This window comes from Euprymna scolopes, chromosome 32 (assembly GCF_053919585.1).
Source record: "Euprymna scolopes isolate OS-2025 chromosome 32, ASM5391958v1, whole genome shotgun sequence".
Taxonomy (NCBI): domain Eukaryota; kingdom Metazoa; phylum Mollusca; class Cephalopoda; order Sepiida; family Sepiolidae; genus Euprymna; species Euprymna scolopes.
This window is the reverse complement of record NC_136513.1, coordinates 93,036,555-93,053,857: the sequence shown is the minus strand read 5'-3', so window position 1 is coordinate 93,053,857 and position 17,303 is coordinate 93,036,555. Positions and strand designations below refer to the sequence as shown.

At 33.2% G+C, this 17,303-nt stretch overlaps 1 protein-coding gene and 1 non-coding gene across 3 annotated transcripts in view; both read right to left on the bottom strand.

Annotated features, from left to right (window-relative positions):
* The window catches only part of LOC145256500 (soluble guanylate cyclase 88E-like), a 957,444-nt gene that overhangs the window by 596,842 nt on the left and 343,299 nt on the right, over positions 1-17,303 (bottom strand). The gene's annotated exons all lie outside the window — the stretch shown is intronic.
* Positions 7,360-7,463, bottom strand: LOC145256690 (U6 spliceosomal RNA). The gene has a single exon (XR_013864012.1). It is a non-coding gene; the product is annotated as a U6 spliceosomal RNA (small nuclear RNA).

Genomic DNA, 17,303 nt, shown 5'->3' with positions numbered 1-17,303 from the left:
TGGAGCTCGGACGAGCATTTGCCATGGAAATAACGGTAAAACAAAGACAGACTCGTAACGTCTCTTCTGTGGGAAAGAGGTTGCAGGGAAGAAACTAAGGTATCCTCCACTAAGCCACGAATCTATTTTGAACTCTGTCCAGGCAGAAGCTGCTTCTAGCAGCTCCTGCCCAGATGTGGCAACAGTAATCCATCTTTGGACGTCCTTGACTTTTATATAGGTAGAGAATTGCATAAGCAATGAGATATCTACTGGAGCGGTAGAAGGATCCAACCATTTTTCAAGTGACCTTGGCAACAGATTTTGCCAGAGGTTGATTTTTTTTTTTACTAGGGAATATCTATTTAATACAAGCGTAAATTGTAAACTGAATTCGTATGATGGATGCGAAAGTCAAAGATTCATTGATGGAAATGTTCCAATTCCAGGCAGAACAATATCTCGCGTTGCAAAAGCAGCAAATTCAGCAACGAGTAGAAAGAGAAGAAAGAATGCTTCTTCACGCCTGTGGAACTCTCTTCCATTTGCCTGCTTCCCAGCTGAATACAACTTTGTTGTCTTCAAGTCCAACATAATCAAATTCTTGATTAACCGCCCCCTTAAATAATCCAATTTAATAAATTCGCAGAACTAACAATTACAATATTATCCCATTGACTACTGTAGGCGCTATAGCCCTTATCCTCGAGTTGCATCCGGTGACTCCTATATATATATATATATATATATATATATATATATATATATATATATATATATATATATGTAAGATGGACTCTCCCGTTTATTTTGACGTATAAGCGTCTCAAAAAAAACTAATTCCAGTTCCGGTGTTTCTGTCCTTCGGTGGTCTGGCAGCCAATTCTTTCCTCTTTTCTCTTGATTCTCTGAGTTTTTGTACTCTTTTTAATTGAAAGACTTTTAAAACATTGTGACATGTCAGTCTCCGTTGTTTCCTGTCTGAAGCAGTTTGTTCAAAAATTGACAGTGAGTTGTTAGTTGTTGTCAGATTGTGCTTGAGCTAATTCTTGTACCTCAGAAGTGACCGGCCAACGTGACTTTTTACATGATTGAAGCTGCCTGTAAAAAAGTGCCTTGGCTATTCTATCATTCCCTATTCATCACACTGTACAAGACAGTTTGGATTCCATCGATATCACACTTTTTAAACATTGGTCACCTTATCCATCAGGGTAAATCCACATATTGTGCGAAGGCAGTGTTTGTAAAGTACGTCCAACTGCATGATATCTGAGAGGTAAAGGGTCCAATCCTCAGCACCATGCAAGAGAATTGTACGAACAACAGCCCTATACTGATTTTACTTTCTAATTCTACACCTCATTCCACAAACGGTTCCGAAGTTTACCAAAAGCTGATGCTGCCATCGCTATGCGATTTACAATTTCATCGTTAAGGGATCCGTTTGAGTTCACCATATTACCTAAGTATGTGAAACATTTGACATATTTCAATTTTTTTCCATCGACTGTACTACAATAATCAGGAAAAAAAATGAACTGTAGGATTTTGTTTCACACCATTTGCTTTTGAAGAGGAGGAGGCTGATAAACTACTACAGTTTTCTTAATACTTATCGTGAGTCCAAATGATTTGCTAGCTTCATTTACAAGTTCTTACGCTTCAGTATACGATGTAGCGGCCAATGCAGCATCATCAACAAATAACATGTCATATATTATTTGGGTTCTCCGCAATGTCTTTGCCTTAATACGCTGATGGTTAAACGATCCACTGTTAGTACGAAATCGAAAGTTCACACTACAATGGAAATCACTGTATGCCAAAGCATCACCGAAAAATACAGAACAAACAGAACAGGAGCACACACCCTTTGTACCATTTGAGACAGTAAAAGGACCCGAAGCAGATCTACCTAAGATCACAGTACCTTTCATGCCGTCATGGAGTGACGCAATAACATTAAGCATTGCGTCTGGTATTTTAAGTTTTTTCAGTACCTTCCAAAATGCTCCTCTGTTCAGTGTGTCGAAAGCTTTACTAAGGTCGACAAATACCATATACAATTCACTGTTATTCTCCCGTACTTTTCCACAATTTATCTGAGAGAAAAAAAAATCATATTCACAGTTCCCTGGCCAAACCTAAACCTGCACTGTGACTCAGAGTATATGTAATCCACTAAATCCTTTATGATTCTATCGAGAATTAGACGCGCCAAGATTTTACCTACGATACTAAGAAGAGAAATTCCACAAGAATGCTGATTACCTTTATTCGTATAAAATATGTTTTTGTGGAACTTGTCCATGAAACCAAATGATTTCAAAAAGCTGATACAGTTTTTTGACTAGCTTTTGGCCTCTATACTTATAAATTTCCGGTGGTAAACCATCTTTCCAAAGGGCCTTGCTTAATGATAATTGTTTGATGCTGTCGACAACCTCTTCCATCGCAGCAATATTTCATTCTTCTCAGTTAAAAGTGTTTTACCATCAGAAGCAAGCACTGGTCATGTACCACTTTCTCTGGGACTATTGACTTTCCTCAGACCATCATAAAACGCTTTGCTATTTTTACTTGCAATTCTGATGCCCTTTTTTATTTGCCTTAATGCGGCCTAAACTTTAGCTTTACATTTGTTGTATGCTTGTTGCTTTGCAGTTGATTGCCATCAATCCATGCTTTATGCATTCAATGCATCTGCTCGATAATAGCTATTTCCTTTTTTCCTATTTCCTCGGCATTATTGTCGTCTAACCATCCTGGTGTTTGAGAACTGAGAAACCAAGAACCTCCTGTGATGTGCTGTGGACCACATCTCGTAGAGATTTCCACGAAGACTCAATGTTCTCAGGAGTTGAATCCTGAATCAAGAGATGAGTCAATTTTACTTGACTGTTCATTACGCTTTTCTACATTTCTAAAAGGTAAGACATTTATGCGTTTAGACAATGTAGATTTTGGAAGCTGGATTCGCTTCGAAGAAGAGCGTGGTCGGATAAAAAGTGAAAGCTTTGAGAACGAGAAGTCCTTTATGTCTCGGATCCTTGTGACAACATGAGCTATCATATGCCAATCATTGGATCGTGGATGCATCCAAAAGATTTTACGCTGATTTAGTTGCTGGAAAAGTGTATTGGTAGTGGTAAGGTCATACTCCTGGAAAAGAGAAAGAAAGCGAAAACCATTGGAGTTCATACATCCAACGCCATGATGACCTATTTCACCATTCTAAGTGACATGATTAGCCCAAACAGCAGTATTAGTTTTTCTTTGTGCCTAACATGTGCAATAACAATGCCAAGTTCATTGTAGAAGTTATCTTTGGCTTCATCTGTGTTTGACATCGTCGGAGCATAACAATTACAATGTTTTGACATTTGACATTGTTCAAGTATATATATATATATATATATATATATATATATATATATATATATATATATACTTGGAAAATGTCAAATATATATATATATATATATATATATATATATATATATATATACACTTGTGCCCGATATTATTCATACCCCTCGGATCTTTGAGATTTCTATAAGAATATTGCTCAAACCAGAAGGTAGACAATATTAAAGGGATTTCAGACAATAAATCAAGCATAGGCATTTAATTTAAACTCAACAAATAAATAAATTATGCAAGTTTGAAACATTATACAAAGAAAAACAATAATGGCACTAGTTCAAAATTATTCATACCTCTCTTACTAATAGTCAATAGCATGCCCTTTATTCTTAATAACTGCCTGTAACCGTTTTGGATATTTATTAACAAGGTTTTTACAAGCATCAACACTGATTTTTGACCATTCTTCAATGCAGTAGTTCTCCAAATCCCTCAAATTTCTAGGTTTCCGCTTTTTAACCTCAGTTTTCAATATGTGCCAGAGGTTTTCGATAGGGTTCAGGTCGGGACTCTGGCAAGGCCATTCCAAAACATTAATTTGATTATCCTCAAACCATTTCTTGACTATTTTGGCAGTATGTTTTGGATCATTATCATGTCGAAGGACCCAGTTTGGTCCTAAATGGAGATTCTCCGCATCCTGTCTAATGTTTTTCTGGAGTATCTCCAAATATTGCTCCTTCTTCATGGTTCCATCTATCTTGACCAAACTACCTGGACCACTAGCCGAAAAGGAGCCCCAAAACATTAGGCTACCACCATCATGTTTCATCGTGGGTATGGTGTTCTTTGGGTTGTAAGCTTCTCCGTTCTTCCTCCAAACGTAAGAAGCATCCATATGGCCAAACAATTCAATTTTTGTTTCGTCAGTCCACAAAATACTTGAGAAAACGGACTCTGGAGAATTCACATGGGTCCTAGCAAACTTTAGACGTGCTGCAAGGTGTTTTCCGGTGTGCAATGGAGTCCTTCTTGGTCTTCTTCCTTTCAGACCATTTTCATGCAGAGTCCTTTGCAATGTTTGCCTTGATATTTTTATGCCAGAAGACTCCAGATTTTCTAAAATGTCCTTAGTAGTGGTGGTTGGATTTGCATTAACACTTCTTACAATATTCCTGGTGGCTCTAGCAGACAGTTTCCTTTTCCTTCCTCTACCAATCAAGTTGTTTGTTGTGTGGTGGCTCTGGAATTTTTTGATGATGCTCTGTACTGTTGCTGTAGGGACCTCAAATTTCTTGGAAATTGACTTGTAACCTAAACCATCCTTATGTGAATTCGCAATTTTAGCCCTTAGATAATTACTAAGCTCTTTTTTCTTCCCCATTCTAATAATTTTTATTCTTTTATTGGTTTTCAGTTGATATCATTTTAATTTCTGAAAAATGCAGAAAACGAAATGAAATTAATCAAAGGTTGTATAAAAGCATTCAAAATAAGAATCAAACAGGAAACAAACAGTCAGAAATTCGATTAATACTGAAAAAATAAGGGGGTATGATTATTTTTGAACATTGCAGATTTTATAAATAGCTGTATATTTCTTTTATTACAAGTATCCCGAGATTTTAAAATGACGAAAATGATCAGAAGAGGTTTATTAAGAATATGTATCAATATGGACGTAAACCATAAATTCTTACAAAGTTACACATAATAAACTCAATTTTCAAGGTGGGGTATGAATAATATCGGGCACAAGTGTATATATATATATATATATATATATATATATATATATATATATATATATATATATATATATATATACGCTTTATTTTTTATTACCGTATCTTTCTGTTAAGTTACATTATTGTCGAGTAGCCGAAACAATAATGTAACTTAACAGAAAGATACGGTAATAAAAAATAAAACGCATATTTGCTCTACAACAGTATTGAGCACTTTCCTCAGCTTTTATTAATTACCATCTCCACTATATATATATATATATATATATATATATATATATATATATATATATATATATATATATATATATATATATATATATATTAAACAACTGATGATCCCTTAAAAAATATAAAAAAAAATGGTATTATAGTAAATTCGAGAGAGTTGATGAAAAAAAGCAACAAAACCAAAAAAAATGGTTAATTTTTTAAAACTTTGACCCCTATTATGACCCCTTAAAATTTATAGTTTCGGGCTCAAATCACTTTATTAAGTTAGATCCAGGTTCAAGGAACCTATATCTAAAATTTCAAGTGTCTAGACCCAAAATTGTCGGAGGAGTTTGGTAGAGTTCTTAAAGGTCAAATCGTTGAAATTTGACCCCTTAACAGCCAAATTTCCGGCTGACACCCGTCACATCGATTTTCCCAAATCTCAGTACCCGGTATTTCAAATTTCGAGTTTATAGACTAAAAATTGACAGAGTTATTGCGTAGGGAAATGTACACAGACAGACAGACACACAGACACACAGACAGACAGACAGACACGTTCACTTTTATAGATATAATAGATACACACACACACACACACACATATATATAGTAAGTTATAAAATATATATGGCAATTAAGCTACATAGAATATTCCGTGTTTCATCCACGCTAGGATTCATCAGGCGTAAGCCTGACTTATCCTATTTTTATTAAGTTGCCACTTATCAAGGACCGAAGCCACTCGTAAATGCTAATGATTGTCAAGTTGGCGGATCCCTCTCTCCTCTTCTCGCTCTTTCTCTCTCTAACGTGGATGAAACGCGGAATATTCTGTGTAGCTTAATTGCCATATATATTTTATAACTTACTACCTAGCTCTACCTACGTATTGAGCACTGTGGAAGTAAATACTTAAAGTTTACGCATAAATTTATACTTTTGTATATTAATTTATGTGATTAAATTAAGCAATCATATATATATATATATATATATATATATATATAAAGTCACTTTTGTGTGTGTGCGAGTTCTTTCCTCATAGGTTCCGAAACGGCTGAGCCTATCTTTTGCAAATATTTCATACAAAGGTAATTTATATGTCTGGCAGTGTTCTTAGATATGTTTTATACAAAAATTCATCGGATAAGTTATAAATTCGATCTTAGATACAAACTTTTCTCTCCTATAGGTAAAAAAGATTTTCTTTACACAGGAGTATTTTACGTTACACCGGCCAAGTGAAATAATAAAATCTCAGCAAATCATTTTTTTCTTAAAAAAAAAAATAAAAATGTCATCCGAAGATATAGCTACGTGGTAGAGCGTTCGAATACGGATCGAATGACCCCCTGTTCAATCCCAGGTGTACCTCACCATTTTATTTTAAGTCTTTCCTATTAATGAGTTCGATTATGATAAGAGAAGTGATACCATTTAAAATTGATGCAAATCATTTTTTCGCTTACATATTTTAAAATTAAAAATTAATCAGAATGAACTTTTCCAGGGTATTCACTGTCAAATCCAAATATCAACTGACGTCATATTGTAAACAAACACAAACGGAATTTGATGAACGACATTATTATTATTGGCTCACATGGAGCTTTCACACAAGTCAGCAAACGATCTGATTGGAGACCTGTGGTGTTCTATGAAAGCTGAGTGACAACAAGTCTCCCCAGACGTCCAGCTCTCTCCTCCTTCGATAGCATTTGCAAATAAATTTGCATCATCGCAACAGCCTCTTACCATTGATTTCTCGCTGGCAGTGGCCATTGGTTTATACTGGAATTTGAGTGGCACTAAGCCTCCCCAAGATCCCAGTTCTCTTCACACTTGTCCAGCGGAGGTCTGGCCAGTGCTCCCGCCTCGGTCTTTCCATCCTCCTTGACCCTTCATGGCTATTTGATATCACTTTTCTATTGGGAGAACGGTGGTGAAACAATGGAGGGGATGCATGATGGGGGTGTGGAACATGTACTTCTGCAGCTTCGGTGTTCTTAATTCCCTGTAACGCTTCTTCGTTATATTGTCTTGCAAAAATATGGAACGCTTCACGAATTTGCATGTCATCCTTGCGCAGGGGCCATGCTAATCTTTTCTGTACCGTTCCAATTTTAGTATATGTACTGCCGAAATTATTATTATTATTATTATTATTATTATTATTATTATTAATATTATTATTATCATTTTCTTATTTATTTAAAACAAATTTTTATCTATTTTATTTTACTTATTTTTTTTTTTTGGGGGGGGGGAGAATTACACTACCGGGAAAATTATTCCTGGTAATATATAATAATCAATAGAGGGTTGATTCCATATTAATATACGAGATCAGCATAAATTAAAATACCATGTTTAAGCGTATAGTTGGACGCCCAGTGTTGCCCGGTCGTACAATACGCTTAAACATGATATTTTATTTATAAATATTTTACACACACACACACACAAACACATATATACATATATATATACATATATATATGTATATATACGTATATATATATATATATATATATATATATATATATATATATATATATATATACACTCGGGTTTTTTTTTATATTCAAAAGTAATGGACTAATGAATTCAACGAGGTTGTTAGATAGTGCTCAATAAAAAGAGCTGATAATACTTGTTTATTGTTATATAAACATGCTCACATCCCGCTGCTACAAATAGCCACTTGTTTCAATCAAACAACAGATATCATCAGGCAGCGACTTGACTATTCAAAAGTTCAATGAATAATCATTGTCATTCAGGTTATTCATTGAACTTTTGAATAGTCAAGTCGCTGCCTGATGATATCTGTTGTTTGATTGAAACAAGTGGCTATTTGTAGCAGCGGGATGTGAGCATGTTTATATAACAATAAACAAGTATATATATATATATATATATATATATATATATATATATATATATATATATATGAAAAGAGAGAGATGGAGAGTGGAGAGAGAGATTTGAAAAGCAAGAATTTAAAGATGAATAGATTCAAACAGTAAGATTCAAAGGTAAATATATAGATTGATGACTAGATGGACATGAAAAGGTTACTAAGTCAAAATGCAAAAAGAGTGACAGATCTTTATTCTTCAAGTGTTATTTCTGATTCTTGTCAGCCAATTCGCACGTAATAAATTCCTTTTCGAACGTGATTCGCGTCTGTTGTCTCCATTAAAATGGCGTCCACTCTACATTTGGCGTGCAAGGCAAAAACATGGGGTTTTCCCCGCCGTTTGGATTAGCGGCGAATGCGAAAAACAAACGATTCGCGGCATTCTGTAAAAGTGATCAGAACACGGAACTTTGGACAACGAGCAAATGTTAACAACAAAACAAAAATTGATGAAGATGGTTGGGAAGCAAAATGGACGAGGTTTCTCATGTTAAGTCTTCAGTTTTTTGTGACCTCGCATCTCAAATAAAAGATCTGTCTGTCTGGCCGTCGGTCGGTCGGTCGATCTTTCGAGGACGCGTAAGTTTTATCAACTATACGCATGTCATGCCTTTTTTTTTATATATATGGAACTCGCCCCAGACAAGGCATGAAGCCACTTGATGCAAGGAGCTAACAAGAACAAAAGATGATTATCGAAAAGACAGGAGATGCTTATTGAGCTTAGCCTATAAAAGATTAATACTCTTGGTAGGAGGAAAACAGAAGCAGGAGGGGAGTTCCGCACAATTTTTGGAAAGAAGCTTCTGGAATAAGAATCTGTATTACAATGAGGTATCAAGACACCGAATTGATGGAGACCACTAGACCAAAGAGGCAAACGGCCTTTGTTGTGATAAGGTGCAACGAACCAAGTAAATTAGAAAAGCAAAACTTATCAAGATAGAAAAAGCTCAACACTGTTAAGAGGATCAATATCATCAATATCATAGCATTAGGCATAGATACAGAGTGCAGGAAATTGGTAGCGGTTGTAGGAGCCAGTCGTGTATTTGTTGCGAACGTTTTACAGAGAGAGAGAGAGAGAAAGAGAGAGAGAGAGCATAGATTGGAGCTAAGTCTAGTACCTACCATAAAAATAACGATTAAAGATCCCGTGTTGACGTGGTTGCCTAAGAGTGTCAAGAAAAAAATAGCAATGTTGATGTTAGTTAGCCTACAGAATGGGGGATTAAACCATACAACTTTGCGGCTTCTATACCTAGATTTTTTTCTAATTTTCTTTTCAGTTGTAGCCGTTAAAAATTTCTTTACTTGCAAAGAGGTTACTTATTTTAGAGCTTATAGTGATCGAGACTTGTTAAATTAAAAGATCTACATTAAGAAAACAAACAAGAAGAGCAAAACGTCAAGTTAATCGCTTTTAAATTTGCCATAGATTTCACTAGTTCACCTTGTCTGAAGAGACTTGCTCCGGATTGAAATAAATTATAATGAGATTGGATTGTTTGTCTGTTTTTAACCTTATATATGTTCTGCATCGATTGGCTAAATCTAACGAGATTCGAAATCGGGATCCCATCGTAAGTAGCATAACCCCCTACAGATTCGCAAGATTCATCCACCCTGATGAGTCGTAGACGATGAAACACGTGTCAGTGGATAATTATATTTAAAAAAAAACATGATACATATGCCGCTCCCCATTTGGCGGTACAAATATTGGTTAAAGGGAAAATTATTCCTAACTCGCATTTAGATAAAAATGCTCTTTCGTATATATAATTGAATTCATTCGAAAAGTATCGCAAAACAAATGACAGCTACATAAAAAAAAACGCGATACATTCAGTGGTGCGAAATAACCTAGTGGTATGGGATTATGCTACTTACCATGGGGTCCCGATTTCGAATCTTGCTAGATTCAGCCACTCTGATGAATCGTAGACGACGAAAAACGTGTCAGTGGATAATTATACTTAAGAAAAATAATATATATGCCGCTCCCTATTTGGGGATAACAAAATTAGTTAAAGGGAAATTTATTCCCAACTCGCATTTAGCTAAATATGCACTTTTGTATATATAATTGAATTCATTCAAAAAGTATCGCAAAACAAGTAACACACACACACACACACACACACACATACACGCATATATATATATATATATATATATATATATATATATATATATATAAAGTATCCATCTATTTATTAATACACGTGTATAGAGCATTGTTTATAGAAATATGAACTTAATGAATATTGCGTATATTCTGCCCCTACAGGGGGTATCCTTTGTTTTTCGAGACTGATCGGAGGCATCGATGAAGTTCTGGATCTTCAGGTTCTGGTATCTCTACTGACAAAATTGCATCAATTTGTTGAACTGTTCTAATCTTATCCTAATCTCGAAGCATTGTGATCATGTGACAGTGTGGTAGCCATCTTTTTAAAAAAAAATTTTTTGAAATTCAATAACATAAACATTTGCAATGTCTGTCTTTAATGTCTTTCAAAAGTTCAGTTAGATGTATATTGTACATACGTGATATGAAGGTCGATTTTATGTAAGTTATGATGGCCCCAAGTTGTTTATGATTTAAGGAAATATTGGATTACACGTGTATGTAAGGAACAGGTCGGGTTTACCGTATTTACGGAAAACTGCTTCGTACTAATTGCTTTGTAATAATTTCAACGTAACATATAAGTAGGTAATAATGTTTTCACCTGAAATGCGTAGAGATAAAAGATTCATAATAAACAAAAGCACTCTACGATTGTAAATATTTCGACATGAAACTTCGGTAGGTAATAATGATTTCACCTGAAACGCGTTGGAATTTACACTACACTAATTTTAATATGATATTTAAGTAGGTAGTAATCTTTTCACCTGAAATGCGTAGGTTTAAAAGATCCTTAATCAACAAAATCACCCTTTGAGTTTGCTTATTTTGACATGGCATTTAAGTAGGTAATGTTGTTTTTCACCGGAAATGCGTCGGAATAATTATAATATATTATTATTATTATTATTATTATTATTAGTAGTAGTAGTAGTAGTAGTAGTAGTAGTAGTAGTAGTACGGTGCAAGTAATAAATTATTATACATTTATAAAGTAGGAATGTGTTTACACAAAACGCGAGTATTTTTAAAAAGCAATATTTATTTTACAAAAATATAGTGCCAGTTTTGAAATGGATTATTTACTTTCAATTTTGAAAAGATTTCCGCTTGCTTGTGCTTTCCGAAATTGAATACGTTTATTATGATTCGCCGGGGAATGGAGTTAATTAAAATTCAACGCGGGAAATACGAAAGGACAGGAAATTCATAAAACACAGACATACACATATACGCACGTATCGCTCTCTTTCTTTCTCTCTCTCTCATTTTCCTTCTCGTCTCTTTTTTTTTCATATATATATATATATATATATATATATATATATATATATATATATATATATATATGTATATATATATATATATATATGTACGATAACTTTTGTTGATTTTTCGTAGTAAAAATCTGCTCGTCATCTCAAACCAATTAATTTTGTTCAGAAAATTAGAAATTGAAAATCTTATAAAAATGTCTTTACGATTTTTGCTGTTTAGCGACTCCTTGCCTTGTCTGTCTGTCTGTCTCTCTTTTTTAATATATATATATATATATATATATATATATATATATATATATATATATGTATGTATATATGTGTGTGTATGTATATAAATATATTTAATATATGTATATATATATATACACACACACACACACATATATATATATATATATATATATATATATATATATATGTATATATACTAGCTGTACCCGGCCACGCGTTGCTGTGGCTCAGTTTGTTAAAATGGAACACATGTGAAAGTAGAGAAAAGTTTGATTCTTTTTTTCAAGAGAATGTACAAATTATTTCTTTTTTTAACAGATGTTAAGAAAATAAACAGAAAAATACTTCCATTATTAATTATGCAAAAAAATAAATAAAATGTTGATTTAGTGTTTCAATATGCTTATAAATTACGATAAAACTTGCTGAGTATGCACTGTTTTACGGTTGTTGTAAAAATGGAACGGAAACTTAAATTTAAATTTCGCTTCATTTTAATCTTTCTTAATTTTTTAATTGTGCCCCCCAAACGAATATAATCAAGACAGTAACATTCAACAATTGTACTTTATGTATTATAAAACACAAAATATTTATTAAAAAAAAAATTTTTTTTTAAAGTTAATAACGAAAGGGAAATAATTCCATTTTTAAACGAAAATGTCAGTTTACCTAACTTACTGTATTAATGCTATTTTTTTAAGCAAGAAAAAAAAAAGTAAATATCCAGATACGCTACTACAGAACACCGACCACTCTAATTTGTTTTGTATAGGTAATTTAGGTCGCTGACAACGAATCTGATAGTTAAACTTGGGGCAAATTTACCGTTTGCATGGTATTTACCCCTGAACCCACGAACTTCTTTCCACCATTTTGCAGCTTCCGTTTATGCTACGCGTAGCATATCTTGCCTTTGATAACATTTATTTGTTATATATTTGTTTTTTGACAACTTTTTCGAATCTATGTGTACAGTAATACAAACCCGATAAGTTACTTTTCTGCGAAACTGGATATATTTTTCGTGTTTTTATTCAATGTAACATATTTATTCAGCTCGAAAAACATACAGTGTTTACCGATGTATTCGAAAATTCAAGATGGCGTCTCACACCCTCTTTAACACCGTAAGTTTTGAAAAAGGTGTTATAAATAAAAAACTATACAAAATACTATTAAAAACCCGCCGAATATATGTCAAGCTATGTCACAGTAACATGTATTGAGCGAGTTTTTAACAGTATTTTATCCGGTTTTTTATTTATAACATCTTTTCCCAAACTTACCGTGTTAAAGAGAGCACCAAACTCCATCTTGAATGTTCCAATACATCGGTAAACACTGTATGGTTTTCGAGCTGAATAAACATGTTACATTGAATAAAAACACGAAAAATATATCCAGTGAGGGAGAAAAGTAACTTATCTTGCCTTTGATAACATTTATTTGTTATATATTTGTTTTTTTGACAACTTTTTCGAATCTATGTGTACAGTAATACAAACCCCGCCTGTTTTTTCAGAGAGGGTATTTTTTTTGTTGTTGCAGGAAACAAATCATAAACTCAAACTTTTTATAATAAAAGTTAAATTGAAATATACTGCAAATAAAACCTCACAATAATGGTGCAACATATTTTGAAATTAGAAAAATAAAAAAATAAAAAATCTTTGTTTTAGCATGTTAAATGTATTTAGGTTGGTAGATAATTAAATTCTACTGTATTGATATTGTATTGATATAGTTTTTTTTGCTGTTGTTTCTTGCTTTTTACAATTTTCGACTAAATACTTCTAAATTTCGTATTTTAAACTAAACTTCGAAGGTTGGAATGCCCACGCCCCACCTAAAATGTACTTGGAAAAATCGATTTTATTGCGAGATTTAAGAATTGTTAGCCGAAAAAAAGGCGAAAAACAAAACAAATAATCAATAAATAATTGTTACCAAAGGCAATAAATGCTACTTTTTTTTTTACTTACAATTTTTTTTACAATTTATTTTATGTTTTAAAGTATTTTCAAGCGCTTGCGGGTGTGTGGGTGCGAAATACCTCCAGATTTTCTAGAATTTTCCGCTAGATTGTAAACGAAATCTCCAGATCTAGCAGAAAAACCGCTAAATTAGAAAAACTGGTCACGTGACAGGAAGCGGTAATAAATAATTGTCCCTAAATAAAAAAAATCGCCTATCGGTACAAAGAAATCCACCTATTTATCATAGAAAAATTAAGTATAATGTTATAATTAAAAAGAAATATATAAAAACACACATGGATATAGTAAACATATTATACCAAAACGTGGAAGCAATCCGTCCAGTGGTTTTTTAGATAACTAATTCCGAACGAACCAACAGTTACATTTATATATATATATATATATATATATATATATATATATATATATATATATATATATATATATATATATAAATATATATATAAAGTCCGCCTACCTAACTTGTAACAAGCTACACGTGACAATGAAAAATGTATATATATATATATGTAATTAGAAAAAACAATTTCTACATTTATTTCTACTATCTGCCTGAGGATGATAGAAGCACTTCTGTCGAAAGCGCTCGCGATTATGGGTCCAACATATACAATTTCGAGAAGAACACAAAACGGTCTATTCGGAGATTGGAGAAGATAAAAAGGAAAATTGTAAAACAGAATAACTCCGTGCTATTCAATAATATTTGTCTAAATGAGAAAATGCTGCCTAAATATACACAATATATATATATATATATATATATATATATATATATATATATATATATATATATACTAGCTGTACCCGTTGCTGTGGCCCAGTTTGTTTAAATAGAACACAAAACAAAAAACAAAATGTATGTGTTTGTTTAAGTTCTCAATATTTGTGGATACACAATATTTTGAGGTGTTCCTTTTTCTGTGCAGATATAGAAATTGTATGATTTGCGACTTTAGAACACGCAACATATACTTGTCCATGTGAGAAGCAATCAGGGTGTAGACGTAAGTCACACAAATGTAAAAAATTTGAATTCTTTAATTTTCTGAATAGTAAAAACATAATCCACAATCGTTCAATTTCGAAGAAAAATTTAAAAAAAAGCAACCACACGTGGTTAATTTAAATTAAATTTCAACCACATGATTACATTTTCGATAATTACATGATTAAATGTTACACACTTAAACTTTGTGAAACATTTCTAACATACACATATTGTTCATTTCATAAATGTAAACAAACTTCTGTTTACATTAAGCGAGATACCGGTGTTGACCGAAAGAGTTTCTTTTATTTATTTCATGGTTCGAGGATATTTGTACATCTAAACGGAAAATCTGCCTATAAAACTAATTGAGCATAACATAAAAAATGGTTTACTGATTTTCTGCAGTCATTTATTATTTGTGGAAATGTGCCTGTATACATCCATTCTACAGCCTAGACAAATGTAAAAGTTTAACGTTTTATCGATGTCACATGACTGGTGAATCACCGGCGGTCATATTTCCCGATATAAAAAAAAATGGCAACTTCGTTACAAAGAAAACCATCTAATTTACCGAATAAAAATTAAGTATAACGTTACAATTAAAAAGAGATATAGAAAAACACGCATGGGTACGATGAAAATACTATACCAAAATGTGGAAGCAATCGGTCTTGTGGTTATTTAGATTATCAGTAGGTAAACAACCTACATTTCAATTTTTATTTATATATATTTATATATCATCTAATCATTCTACACTTATATATATTAAGTAACTAATTTGTTCTATATCTACATACCATCAAACTACTCTGTTCCATACAGATATATTATATACTCATCCAACTAGATCCATATACCATCTAACCATTCCGTTCTATATCAACGTACCATCTTACTCTTCTGCTCTATATTAACATACCATCTCACCATTCTCTTTTATTTCCACATATCATCTAACCATTCTGTTCTATATCAACGTACCATCTAACTATTCTGCTCTTATTCACATACCATCTAACCATTCTGTTCTATATCAACATATATCTAACTATTCTTCTCTATATTCACATACTATCTAACCATTCTGTTCTATAATAACATACCATCTTACTATTCTGCTCTATATTCGCATACAATTTAACTGTTTTGTTCTATATCAACATACCATCTAACTATTCTGCTCTATATCCACATATCCTCTAATTGTTCTGCTGTATATTAACACACTATCTAACACATTCAGCTCGATATCCATATACTATCTAAGCACTCTATTCTACACATTTATACCATCTAATCATTCGACCTTATATCTATATACTATCTAAACACTTCCGTCACTTCATATATACCATCTAAGTCTATATCTACATATTATCTAATCACTCTGCTCTGTATCTATATACCGTCTATATTACCCATATACATCTACTAGCTGCACGCACCCGGTGTTGCCAGGGAGTCATTTTACATTTATTCATGCTTCACTCATTTTATGTAGACTTTCAGAAAATCTAGTAAAAGTCTTATCGTTCTGAAGTCCCACATAAAACTGGCCTGTTTTTCCTTTACTGAGATTTCAAGTAAACACATTAGTCATCTTCTGTGTCATATCAGGGGAAAAGCCGCATCGACTGCTAAATCAAAACAATTAAAAGAAAGGACCATTTAAGGAAAGAGTTGCCCCGATGATTATCGTACACTCGAGGATAAGGGTGTACGATAATCATCGGGGAACGTTGTTGTTGTTGTTGTTGTTGTTGTTGTTGTTGTTCATCCAATGCAGGTTAAACGTGAACAAATTCCGATTGCCAGAGTTCTCGGTCGGCCATTGCAGCAACCCGCTCAGTTTCTACCAACCCAGTTTCCTCTTCAAAAATGGAGTTCAGTGTTACATTTTCTTTTTTTGCGTCTGAAGTCCAAAATAGGAGCTTTCCTGCCGGTTCATCATGGCGACTAATATGACTGGCAAGTGCTAGATGTCTCTGTCTCACAATATTAGGGAACCATACATGACTTGTTTGTTGGGTGACTTTTCCAGAATAGTAAGGGACAGAAGTTGGGTATAACTTTATTATTAAGGCGACGGTTCAACTGGAACTTGTTCACATTGGACTTAAAGACTACCATATTATAGTCAGCTGGAAAGCAGGTCAGAGTTCCATAAGCAGGCTGTTTGTTGCCACCATCGCGGAGAGTTGATGCACATGACTCGTTGCCTTCCGGGTTCAGATTAATACTTTTTTTTTTTTAATTCTTCCTTTCTCGAACTGAGAGGGAAAGGCGGTAGTAGAAAGATAGATGTATATATATATATATATATATATATATATATATATATATATATATATATATAGAGAGAGAGAGAGAGAGAGAGAGAGAGAGAGAGAGAGGGAGGAAGGGAGAGACACGCA